The sequence below is a fragment of the Thalassophryne amazonica genome, chromosome 5, assembly GCF_902500255.1.
Source record: "Thalassophryne amazonica chromosome 5, fThaAma1.1, whole genome shotgun sequence".
Lineage (NCBI taxonomy): Eukaryota > Metazoa > Chordata > Actinopteri > Batrachoidiformes > Batrachoididae > Thalassophryne > Thalassophryne amazonica.
Window position 1 is genome coordinate 44,029,897 of NC_047107.1, and position 12,879 is coordinate 44,042,775.

General features: G+C 43.0%; 2 long non-coding RNA genes across 4 annotated transcripts in view; one reads left to right on the plus strand and one right to left on the minus strand.

Annotated features, from left to right (window-relative positions):
- Window positions 1-2,937: 2,937 nt before the first annotated feature.
- LOC117510388 overlaps window positions 2,938-12,879 on the plus strand; it is a 125,037-nt gene continuing 115,095 nt past the window's right edge. For all 3 annotated transcript variants that reach the window (XR_004560707.1, XR_004560706.1, XR_004560708.1), the window contains exon 1: window positions 2,938-3,707. This is a non-coding gene — a long non-coding RNA (uncharacterized LOC117510388). The remainder of the gene's footprint in view (window positions 3,708-12,879) is intronic.
- On the minus strand, window positions 5,125-6,278 carry LOC117510390. Its single transcript, XR_004560709.1, has 2 exons — window positions 5,582-6,278; window positions 5,125-5,474 (listed from the first exon to the last, which is right to left on the minus strand). It is a non-coding gene; the product is annotated as an uncharacterized LOC117510390 (long non-coding RNA).

Genomic DNA, 12,879 nt, shown 5'->3' on the forward strand with positions numbered 1-12,879 from the left:
ACCCGAAAAAGTAAAAGTCAACATTTATTACAGGTTGGAAAGTTTTCCTCAAATATGAATCCAGTTTAAAGAATAATTGACACGTGCAAAAATCTGTTGCCGTTCCATTGCCATCATCCAAACTGATTGGTACCAGATTGGTTGCATAAAAAAGAAAGAAAGAAAAAAGAAGAAGTTACTTTTTGAGAAAAGTTGCACGTCAAAGTGAATCGTTTTTCTCCATCATTTCAAACTAAAAACAAAACGTGTCTACCCGTGCGCGCGGACACCGGGCACTTTTTTTAAATGATCGCTGTTCTGCAACATCACCACTAGATGTCAGCATTTTGTCGCTTCGTCAAAATGAATTTCATCCTCCAAAGCTCTCACACAGGTCGATCACGTCTCAGCCACCCTGTGTTCTCCTCTCATGTTCTTTGTGCTGTCACTTAGAATTCTGTTCCATCATGTCAATTTTGTCAACAGCACACAAACAACTAAGATTATAATAATAGAGTAAAAAAAAAAAGGTGCTTATTTGGGCACTGCATATTGCATGTTACACTATGTGAATAAGGGTTTATTGCTAAATTTAGGTTAAATTTACGCATTTCAGCAGGCATTTTAAAAGATGATCTCCTGTATGTTTTACAAGGATTTATACTTCGATCTGGAATTCATTTGAGCAGCAATTCCTTCAGACAGACGGTCTGAGGAGTAAGAATTAAACTCGCATTTTTTTTTTTTTTTTTTTTATTGTTTGGCGCACAGGTGCTTCGATGGAAAGGAGGAGAAACCAGTATATTTGATCCTGGTGCCCTTCCATTAATTGCGTTTTTTTTTTTTTTTTTTTACAGCATTTCTGCGGGCCTGGTGACGTCGACGCCTATATGATATCATAATGTAACTCAGTGAAATCAAAATCGGAATCAAAGGCATCTAATCGCCAGCTCCCACCACAACTATGAGAACATAAATAAATAAATAAATGTAAAATTTCAGCGTTATCCGAGGATGTTCATCTGACTATTTTACGCAGAAAAAACGCGATACACAATTATAAACTTACAAAAAAAAAACCCACTTAAAAACACCTTCAGTTTCTCTTTGGGCTGCTCTTAAACTGCACAAGAATTGTTTTTTATTTCAAAACATACTCAAAATAAAAACTTAAAACTGATGGCACATTTAGTTTGATTTACTATTTATTTTAGACAAAGGCTCTGTCTCAAAAATCTGGGAGATGGTGACAGGAGACGATGTATATTTCAATAACAACCAAATATTCTTGCGTTATAAACTAACTAAACTCATACGCACGCGTGAACCACTGTGACCCACGATCAGTTTGAAGGGCGTCTGCTCCAGTGAGCGTCTTATTTTATTATCAGCTATAATTTCTAACTCAAAAAAATGAATAAATAAATAAAATAAAGCAGGTCATCAACTCTCTTTCAAAGCAAAAACCACAAAAACAAACTAATAAAAAAATTCTCCATCCATGGCACAAACCCATTTATTCCAACATCACTTTGGTTATTTCTTCGCGCGCGCTGTTTGCATGCGCGCTCCCTGTTTGGCACCAATGTGCGCGTGCAAGTAGAGCGAATTGCTGGGGGCGCAATGACAGCGCTGCGTCACTGCATTTCTTGCAATCTATGCAGAGGGACTTTTTTTTTTTTTTTTTGGTCCCTGTTCTTACTTTTCACGGAGACTGTCGAAGCGGCTCACAAAAAAGCCCTGCTTATCTTAGAATATCTAAAAAAAAAAAAAACAGTCCGCTTCTATTGTTTGCCCAGCGCAGCTCTTTGTTCACGCACGCTGCATCTGCGTATTCAAAGCCGATTTGCATCATTCAGATGAGGCTAAATGTTCACCGTAATAAACGCCCTCTGCAGCACCTCTGTGGCGGCACTGCGGATAGGTTTTGGTTCATGATTCGCGCTTATGTGGTTCTGTACGCAAAATCGCGCAAAAAAACAAACAAAATGATTAAAGCGCGGAATGCAAATGTATCCACTGAATATGCATCAATATTTAAAATAATACTGATGATGATAATAACAATAATAATAATAATAATAATAATAATAATAATACGCACACCAGAGCCAACGGCGTCGCAGGTGGAACGGCTCGTCTGATTACGCATGGGCGGGTTTCCACGCAGGAGCCGCGGTTCCCCTCATCTTCATGTCTCCTTTCTGTCCCTCCTGCTCACGCTATATCGGAGCCTCTCGGAAAAGAGAAACAAAAAATAATAATAAAAAAAAAACCCCAAACACAAATAACAAACACTGGCATTCAAAACGGCAATCAAACACCCACGAACTGGCTGCGAAGAAATTACTCCGGCGGCAGCGGCCAGGCGGACTCGGTAGTAAGCGGGATTTGCATATTTTGATGCGCTAATTGCCTTGATGTATTTAAATATGGCTGCGCGTAGCAGATATGCCTGCCGACGTCATCGAACGTGCCCTCGCTGTTAAACTAAAACGTGAATCCGGCTGAAGCTAATGGATACGCCCGCAATTAGGCAAAGGAGGGGATAATGTGGGAGCGGGCGCTGCTGGGTTTTCAGTCACATGGTGTGTCTTTATTGCCTTTCTTTTCCTGGCGTTGTTTATTGTGATGTTTTTTTTATTAATTAATACTTTAGGACTTTTCTCGATGAAGGGAAACGCATGCAGCAGGAAATAAACTGCTATAATTACGAAAATCAAAGTTGTCACTTTGGAGAGTGATGCGTAACTGTGCGCCTCTTTTGAGGTGAATTTATATTTAACCTGCCAGGCGTGTCTGTCTGCAGATCCAACCCAAAAGCTTCTGAGTGCGCTTGTTTTTTTTTTGTTTTTTTTTTTTTCAAATATTTTATTAACACGCACTTTCTTCAGTAACTTTGAAAATAGGCTGCAGCAAATCATTTCATCTGTTTTTGCCTTTAAACAGCTAAGTGTGTTCCGTTTGCCAAAGCGCGTTATGGCGAAGCACCTGCAGCAAATTCATTACGAGGCTCAACTCCCTCTAACCTGGTCAGGGAAGAGAGGAGGAAGAAAAAAGAGAGGGGGGTGAGAGACGTCCACCCCCCCACCCCCCAAATAAAAAGCGCGAACAATGCTGCCTCAGTTCGTGCGCGCAACAAAAGAACCGAGGGAACTTGTTTGAATTTCAGAGCACGTCCTCTGCTTACACAGAAGGATGGACTTTACATCTTCTCCTCCTCCTGTCCACATCATCATCATCACCATCACCATCATCATCAACCCCCCCCCATCTCGCCACCAACAGAGAGAGGGGGTGAAAAAAAACGTGCACACTTTGCGCTCATCTGTGCCATGCACTTTTTCTAGTTGGCGCTCGTATAGCTGTTCTGGGAAAGTTGTGTCTCTCTCCCTTGCGTTTCCCCACATCCCCTCTTCCCTCCCTCTCTCACCTCCTCCCTCCTTCCTTCTCCTCCTCTCCGTCTATCATGTGGTGGTGATGTGCTCGTGCTTTGCACACAGCAGCTGAAGCACGCTAATACAGGCGACTGAGTGTGAGCGGCAACTTTAAAGTGAACCCCCCCCCCCCCCCCCCCCCAAAAAAAAAGAAAAAAAAATCACGGCTGGGATATTTGAGGGGTACATTTACCACATGACGGTACGGACCCGACTGAACAGCACGCTCCTTCTCCTGCTTTGGACGGGTTTCTGATCGATTGCAGTGATTTTTGGTTCACCCTTTGGAAAGTAAGTGCAACTTTTTGTGTGCTGCATCCTTGTGCGTAATTCTGTTGTGTGCGTAAAAGTTAAACCGAGCCGGATGTGCTGGGTTTTGTGGCTGTGAAAGTGTGCTCCTGGTGGGTTGTGAAGTTTGTGAGTGAGTGGCTGCTTCAGGACTTTCGTGCGCAAACTGTTATTACCTCTCAGATGTGATACTTCATGAGCGGCGGCGCACATTCCAGCCAGTTACCTCGCTGTATTCCGCCTTCTCCAATTAAGTTTGCTATTTATTATCCATGAAGCAAAAAGTCCCTTACCAAAAAGTAGTACATGCAAGTATGTTTCAAGTATACTTCCAGTTTACTTTTTATATACTTATCGGTACTATTTTTTGGTAAGAGGTGGCTCTGTGCTCTTCTGCTTTCGCTTCACATTTTTTAAATGACATAAATAACCTTGTTAAAACGGCCTTAAAATGAGGTGGACTGCTTTGCAGAAATGATGTTAAAGAAACTGATTCAAAAATGAGGCGTGCAAACGCATCAACCAACAAATATGATCAGAGCTGATTTTTGGAGTAAATTATCAAAAAGGTGCAGTACTGGAAATTGATTGTGTGTAAAAACAAACAAACTCAACTGAATTCCCACAAATTTTTAACATTTTATTGACAGACGATTTTTTTTTACCCTCAAATTTATCTAAACACACACACACACACACACACACACACACACACACACACACACACACACACACACACACACACACACACACACACACACACACACACACACACACACACACACACACACACACACAAAAGACTGGGTTGAAAACTGCTCACTATTTTGAATAACCAAGTGATCAAAGCAGGCATTCGTTTTAATACTGCAGTTTATGTTTTGTTTGTTTGTTGTACTGATCTGTATTGCAGGAACCTGAACTTAATGGGTTTTTTGTTTGTTTTGTTTTTATTTTTTGTAATTTGGCTCGAATCAGCAGGTTAGTTAATTGTAATTAAAGCGTGGCCTGTGTATTGGCGGAGGCCCAATCTGAAGCCTTGATGAGGATCTGCATAATGTTGTTTTTAATGAACAACAACAAGGCCTAAGAGTGGACACCAGGAGAGAAAATTTGGATTGGAGGCGCTGGATTATGAAAAAAGCATATGCGTAAATGTGTGACTTTAAAAAAAAATGGATTAAAGATGCATGTTTCATGACTGTGAACACTGACAGGACATTCCTAGTAAATCCACAGGCCTCGCGAGTCTTTTTTGGATCATTACACGCCTCTCATTTGCCCCTCCCACCGAACTTGTCACCACTCCCCCCTCCACCCCCCAAAAAACCTTCGCAGGTGAACCGGGCACCTTTAAGACAAATAATGAAGCACTAATTGTCCACCGCCTCTCGCTCCTGCGTGTCTGTGAAAGAACCGATTTTGCGAGAGGCTATACAACTTTGACACGCGTGCACGCGTCCGAGCTTGTTCAAAGTTGGTCACAAGGTGCCATAAACTGATTTCCCCCTGCAGTTGCTCCTGCGCATGAGCCATCACATGTTCCGCCGCCTGTTATTGTTGACTCCTGTGACAAAAAAAAAAAAAAAAAAAAAAAAATCCCACATACTGACCTAAATGTGTGGAGCTGCTTCCATTTCGGAGGAAAAAGTGAGCGGGGTTGACACGTGCACGACGTCGCTGCATTATTTCGCGACATCATCGTCATCATCACCATCATCGTCATCCTCGAACGCTGCTGTGTGTAATCCGGTAATCCGATGTGTTCGGCTGCGACAACGTCCAAAAAAAAAAAAAAAAAAAAAAAAAAAAAAAACGCGAGGCTGTAGGGTTTCGACGCATAATCGACGACGTGAGAGCACATAAAAAAAAATCACATTTTGATGGAGCGCGAGGCGAGAATAGCGATCGGAAAACAGCGCCGATGTTGGATGACAGCAGACGCTTCCAGCTCCGGAACGCCCCTCTTGGTTAAGTTCTTTCATGCTTAATTGTTTAATCGGTGCTACTTCTGTTAAAGCGTTGAAACTGCGGCGCAAAAACCCCGTTTTTCATCCGTTTCCTTCCTTGTGTGAGATGATGCTGCTTGCCACGCGGAGGACTCGTCCCCGCGCGCTCTCTAATGGATGGAGATTGTGCACGGATAGGAGGGAGCATTTGCGTTTTTTTTTTTGTTTTTTTTTTTAATGACATCACCGCAGTTACGTTGTCGTGGTCCGAGGCATTTGACCTCACCGGGGCTGGTCCACGTTTTGGCCACCCCCCAACCCCCCTTCCTAGCCTTTGGGAATGGCCCTTATTCCCCCCACTCTTTCAGACCGACCGCAGCCTGCAGAACGGACCCTTTTTTGGCTCATCGGCTTTATCTCTCCTTACACATGCTGGATGTGAAAGGACAACTTCACACTCTTCGGCCAAAAGAAGTAAGAATAATTTAAAAAGAAAAAAAAACCCTCATCTGTTCATAATCCGAAACATTTGCGGTGTAATTCCTCGTGTCTTTATTGCACTTTCCACGGGAAACGGGATTTTCCTCCTCCTCTGCCGTGGTTCTGCACCGCCGGCCTCACAGGATATCTTTTGCTCTTGCCACGACGACTTAATAGAGGCGAAAGAGCCTTTTGTGGGATTGAATTCATTTGCAATGCAGATTAGGGCCCCTGTGCAAGGATGCACCTTACTCGCGCTTTTCAAGGCCTCTGCTCCAACTCTGTAATGCTGCTTAATGTCAAGTGAACATGACATTAACACTGGATGTATCTTTTTTTTTTTTTTTTTTTGAAGCACTTTCGCCTTGTGAGGTATCCAGTGCGCAGTAGTGACCTAATGTTATCTGAAATGGAATATACTTCTTAAAATGTGATTTAAAATGGACACTTTTATTTGTTTTGTTTTTTGTTTTTGTCCTGGTGGAAAGTTGAAGACAAGAAGAAGCCCCGTGGATTATTGGTGAAGACTAAGGAGTGTGTTGTTATCTTTGGTTATCTAGCTGTATGAGTGTTCTGCTCGTCATAAAGCTAGATAACCGAAAGTAAAAACTACTTCCAGACTCGTCGAGGACTTTGGAGGACTATTCACATGTTGTTATGGGCTTGACATTGTGCTGAATTGATTTTGATTTTAGTTAATTCATTAATTTAATTTCCTGTGTAGGGGTGGAGTTGTGTGCGCACTTTTTTCCCTGTGGAATTTACTTTTATGCACACATTTTGCTTTATTGCACATCAGTATTTAGCCTGATCCAAGCATTTTAAAAATGTATTTTGTCTGTATGAAACAAAACTTGTTCACCTCTCACTGACACGGTGAGATTTAGGGCCTGCGTGGTGCAGAAACCCACGTGCGTTTCAGCATGACGGTGTCCCGGCCAGGAAACGGCGCTGCATCCCAAACAGTCATAATTAGAGAGGGAGGGAGGGAACAGAGAGAGGTGTGTGTGTGTGTGTGGGGGGGGGGGGGGGGGGGGGGGGGTGTGTAGAAGGAGGTTGGTGGCACAAGAGGGAGGAGAGGAGTGTGGGGATTGGATTGGGGGGAGGGAGGGGGTCCTGCTTAATTGATTCCGTTAACCGCAGTGCAGGAGATGTGAACGACTGGACGATCCCATTCCCACGCTCGGTGGGGCAAGTGGCAATGCCATGGCCAGGGCCCAGTGTGACAGACAGCGCCGCGAGGGGACGTGGAGGGGTGGGGTGGGGGTGGAAAGAGGGGGGCGACAGGGGTCATGAAAAGACGTCAAGTGCACCAGACTCATCTGTATCCCCCCCAAAAGAAAGAGAGGCGACGTTTCCCAGCCCCGCTCCTGGAAAAAAAAGAAAAGCAAACTGTGGAACACTGACGGTCTCGCGCCAATTGTGCTGATAATGAGAACTTTTGGGTCATTATCTTAAAAAAAATGGCTCTGTGTAAATCCAGCATGCCCCCCCCTCCCCCCAAACGCACGCACGCAGTCATTTGAGCGCGCAGATTACGCGTGGGTAATCTGCATTGGAATTGAATTTAACCGTGAACGCACTTGACTTCATTTTAAACATTTTGGGAACAGGTGGGGAAAAAAATGTTGGATATTATAAAACAGACACAACAACAACAACGATGCAGTTCGATTGAAGAAAAGGTGATGTGTTATTTTCTCACCAGCCTGAACCACGTGGACCCACTCAGTCATGTTTGGGGTATGTTTTTAATATGAGCGCTGTAAGACATCTGATGGTGCCAAGCGTCACCACAGAGGATTATTATTCCAGTCTGTTGTTAAACAGCCACGATGGCTGATTTCTATACCGCCTTGGCTGAAAAGCTCTTTTGCCGACTTTCTCACACCGTCAGACAAAACTAGTGTCTCTTGTTCCTGACCTCTGTCAAAGGCGGCGCACAATACCAGGTCATTTGCCCGAAAGAAAATTTGAGAACACAATTTGGGCCGAGCTGCGGTGAATAAACCGAGTCTTATTGTCCTCGGTTAAGTCGATTGAAATAGTCGTCTAGCTTTATGAAAGGGAACACTGTTCTCCAGTAGGCAAGGGGGGAGTGAAGTGTGGAGGCGGGGGGGTCACACTAAATGTCGAGCCAGGGTAAGAGGCATCTGCAACAAAAAGCTGTTATCATTTACTAATTATTGCACAGCAGCACAAATGCACCTTTTCTATAACTTCAAGATGTGATGAGGTTTTTGCACATACAGTATTTGTAATTTTTTTATTCTTAGATGGTGCATCTAATTTTGACGACAAACAAAATTTGATTAAATCCACTAAATCTGCAGGACAGCGTGTGAGCAGCACACACACACACACACACACACACACACACACACACACACACACACACACACACACACACACACACACACACACAGATATAAAGGAAAAAAAAAACACATTTGTGTCTTTTATAAAACCTCTGCAAATAATAACCTCGGTTCTGATCTTCACATTTAACCCAAGAGCTCTGCTTTCTAGTGTCACCTGGTCAAATTAGGGTTTTCCTTTATTTATAAGGTGAAAGAGAGAGGTTGAGCCTTTGTTTATTTACATTTACTAGCACAGGTGTTGGATTTGTGCCTCCTATGCTCTCACTGAACAGCAGCCATTTTTGTCACATAAATTGTTGAGTAGCAAAACCATGGCGACTGCTAAAGGCGGTTTCATATTCATTGGGCAGCCAATCAGCATATTTTCTTCAAACGTGCACGGGGTCTTTATGTCTCGGTACCGTGCACGGGCCGTGCAGCAGTGAGAGTAGTAGTGTGGCAGACAAAGGATGTGAATATAGTCATCCCACAGGCGCCATATTTTACATTTCTAGGCCTGCACCCGTCTTGCTTCATAACCAAGCGCTTTGACGTTCAGTTATTCTGCGCTGCCCTCTTCTGAGCGCCGTCTGTCCGTGAGCGATGTTTCTGGGTGTTTGTCTCCAACTGACCCGGCTGGTGAGACTGCTGCATCATGTTGATGAAAGGGAACAATAGCTGTGTCTCAGTCAACAGCGTCTGTCTTGTCTGGCTTGGGCCACATTTCTCAGAGTCTCTGCTGGTGTGCTGTCTCCTGGACGTGAACTTGAACTTGAGACAGGCAGCCAGACACCATCTGTGCATCAGGGGTAATGAATTCAGTGCATTCACGGCTGCCGAGCAAGCCTAGGCCACCGACACCCATTGATGAGCAGATGACCCCTATAGTCTGAGTTAGTTCTTCATCACTAATAGAATTCAACAATACCAGCTGGTAGTAGGGGAGCTTTTTTTTTTTTTTTTTTTGGTGGGGGGGGGGCACAGAGAGAATATTATGTTGTGTACTCAGAGAAATATGACTTTTTGGTGTTTGGTGCACTTTTTTTTTTTCCCTGCATGTTTTCGGTTTGTCCCACCACATGACCTGTAAAAATGAACCGACATGCATCACTTTCATCACGCTCTCCCTGTTAAACCTCCAGCCTGTGACTTTAACAGAACAGACTGAATGTGTTACACTGATAATTAAAAAGCTGCTTTACAATTTCCCCTGATAAAGTGTCGTAAGTGGATGAAGTGTAAACCTTAAACAAGCCGGGCACAATGTGAATTCCTGCAGCCCCCCACCCTTCTCGTTCTCCTCCTCCTTCTTGCAGCTCCAGTTTCTGTCACAATCGCACACGCATGCGCACACACAATAAGGCTTTTCCCTCTGGTTGGTGTCGCCACAGCAACGGAAGGTGAGATCACAGTGCGCATGGCAGCATCAGCCCCTGTCGACGCAGGGCAGGTTCCTGGTTTCTCTGTGTATGTGTGTGCATGCATGTAGGGTGCTGTATGCAAGAAAGTATAAGGCTAACCCCTTCAGCAGCGCTCATTTATTTCAGCAGTGGCAGCACTACAGGCTTTTTTCTTTCCTTTTTTTGCAGAAGTTAATTATTAAGTCGTGGGACAACAGATTTTAAATTTAAAAATATGAATTTTAGAGTAAAACTCAATCTATATCCATACCTCTTAAGTCCCCACATATAATATGCATTGTAGAATTTCACATAATAATGGTTGTACAAATCTGATTTTTTTTTGGGGGGGGGGGGGGGGGGGCACAGAGAGAATATTATGTTTTAATTCCTGAACAAAGTTGCTGATGCTACATTTACCATCTTTTAAGGCAAACTGAAAAAGGAGCCTCATGAAATATTGCACATTTCTGTTACGTGAAGAGTCATCAACCATCAGCAATTTATTTATATAGCGCCAAATCACAACAAACAGTTGCCCCAAGGTGCTTTATATTGTAAGGCAAGGCCATACAATAATTACGTAAAAACCCCAACGGTCAAAACGACCCCCTGTGAGCAAGCACTTGGCGACAGTGGGAAGGAAAACTCCCTTTTAACAGGAAGAAACCTCCAACAGAACCAGGCTCAGGGAGGGGCAGTCTTCTGCTGGGACTGGTTGGGGCTGAGGGAGAGAACCAGGAAAAAGACATGCTGTGGAGGGGAGCAGAGATCAATCACTAATGATTAAATGCAGAGTGGTGCATACAGAGCAAAAAGAGAAAGAAACACTCAGTGCATCATGGGAACCCCCCAGCAGTCTAAGTCTATAGCAGCATAACTAAGGGATGGTTCAGGGTCACCTGATCCAGCCCTAACTATAAGCTTTAGCAAAAAGGAAAGTTTTAAGCCTAATCTTAAAAGTAGAGAGGGTGTCTGTCTCCCTGATCCGAATTGGGAGCTGGTTCCACAGGACAGGAGCCTGAAAGCTGAAGGCTCTGCCTCCCATTCTACTCTTACAAACCCTAGGAACTACAAGTAAGCCTGCAGTCTGAGAGCGAAGCGCTCTATTGGGGTGATAGAGTGTGGATTTGGTCTCTGTGCTGTACACAGACAATATGACATGGGTGCAGTGGAAATCGTGGGTGCTATAGGACCAGATCCATCAGATAATGTGAGAAAGCAAGTCTGAAAATGGAAAAAGTTTCAATTATTTTCTGGTGGGGCTTGTGAAATTCTTGCTGTGCTGACCATTTGCAGCAATAGGCAATTTTAAAGTCAAATTTACCATCTTAGTGTATGCATTTCTGTTGTCTGACAGTCATAATAGAGCAATTGTTGATTAAAAACATCATCACTCAATTACCAAAGTGCAAGTGTGAATAATTTAAAGAACTTAAAGGCAGATCAATCACTTCTAATTCCTAGATTAGGTTGTTTGACAGGTACATGCTTCATTTAAAATAATTTAAAGCAAACAAAATGGTAAAGTTGATGAAATATAACACAGTTTAAATAAAGAGTCTGAATTTGCAGTTCATGCTGTCGGAAATGCAATGCAGGTGCTGTGGAATCTGTGGGTGCTGCAGGACTGAGTCAGTTGGAAAATGCAAGTGAGGCTAAAAAAGATCAGATTTGGACTGAAAATGGTAATTTGCTGATGGGGTTGCAAGACAGGTGACCTCACAGGTTGTTCAGTTACTGAGTTGGCTTGCACTGGTAGTTGTGAGGTTTGTTCATGTGTAGCTGTTTTATACATGTGGCCAAATGAAATCAGATTTCACCCTGTCATTTTATGCACATGCTGAAACATAGAAAAGTCGTCACTAGTGATTAATATGATCAATTTACCTCCATGACAGAGCAGTCAGTTATAACTTGCCAATAATCTACTGAGGAATGTCATGGTTGGGCCCTTTTTAATGACATCATGCATGGCCACTTGAGCGTCTTGTGGGGAACAGCGGGCATGCTGTGCTTTTTCACGCTGTAAGGCCCCTCCCCCTTTTAGCTGAGCGTACGTATGGCTGACATGTTAGGCGGTCTGTCACTCACTTTTACGTCATTGACCATATAATTGCTATAACTCAGTGTGAAAGTGATCAAGGACGAAAGTGCACCTCTTGTGGTTTTGCTGTTTTCTTTACCAAAAATGGACATATTTACAGTTAAGGTTTGCAGAATAATGACATAGTAATGGGTCACAGATTCAAAGCTTCCATCCAGGTGAAGTGTAGCAGCCTAGGAGTAAAACTGAGCCCCATGAAAAAATGCAATGTGCACATGCTTATGGAACATGTGTTACCAGATTGCACAGGAAGAGTTGTGTATCATTTCCTAAAAGGTCAAAGACAAAATGAAATTAGGTCATCACAGATTAGATATTATCTGGCTGACAACATAAAACATTTGATGTATTGTGCTTAAATCACCCTTATGGAGACAAAATAACAATTTCTACCTATGTGATAATACCTGCAAATCCTGATCACTAAATATCCAGTGGCAATAACAGAAAACAAAAAAGAGTGGAGGCCTGGGTAAAAAAAAATATGTTTCTTTCTTTTAGCTTTTGTATCAGAGACAGGCTTGATTTGAGCCAAATCAAATCTGTAAATATATATTTATAATGATCTATTATCACGCTCCAGATTGTGTGGTAACCAATTCTCCATGCTGTTTTCCAAAGCCACCTGCAAAATACAACATGTTTAATGCGAATAATACAGTGTCAGCTCGTGATACTTCTCTGCATGCACGGATCGATGCAAATTAAGCGCACTCTCCATGCATGCAGCGTTTTATGACAACAGAAAAAAAAAATAAGGCCTGAGTGTGCAGAAGCGGTCATATTACATAATTTGACCTACTTAATTTACTACAATAACTCTTATATTTTGCATTGTACATTTTAAGATGCATGTCTCTAAGAACAGATGCCGATACG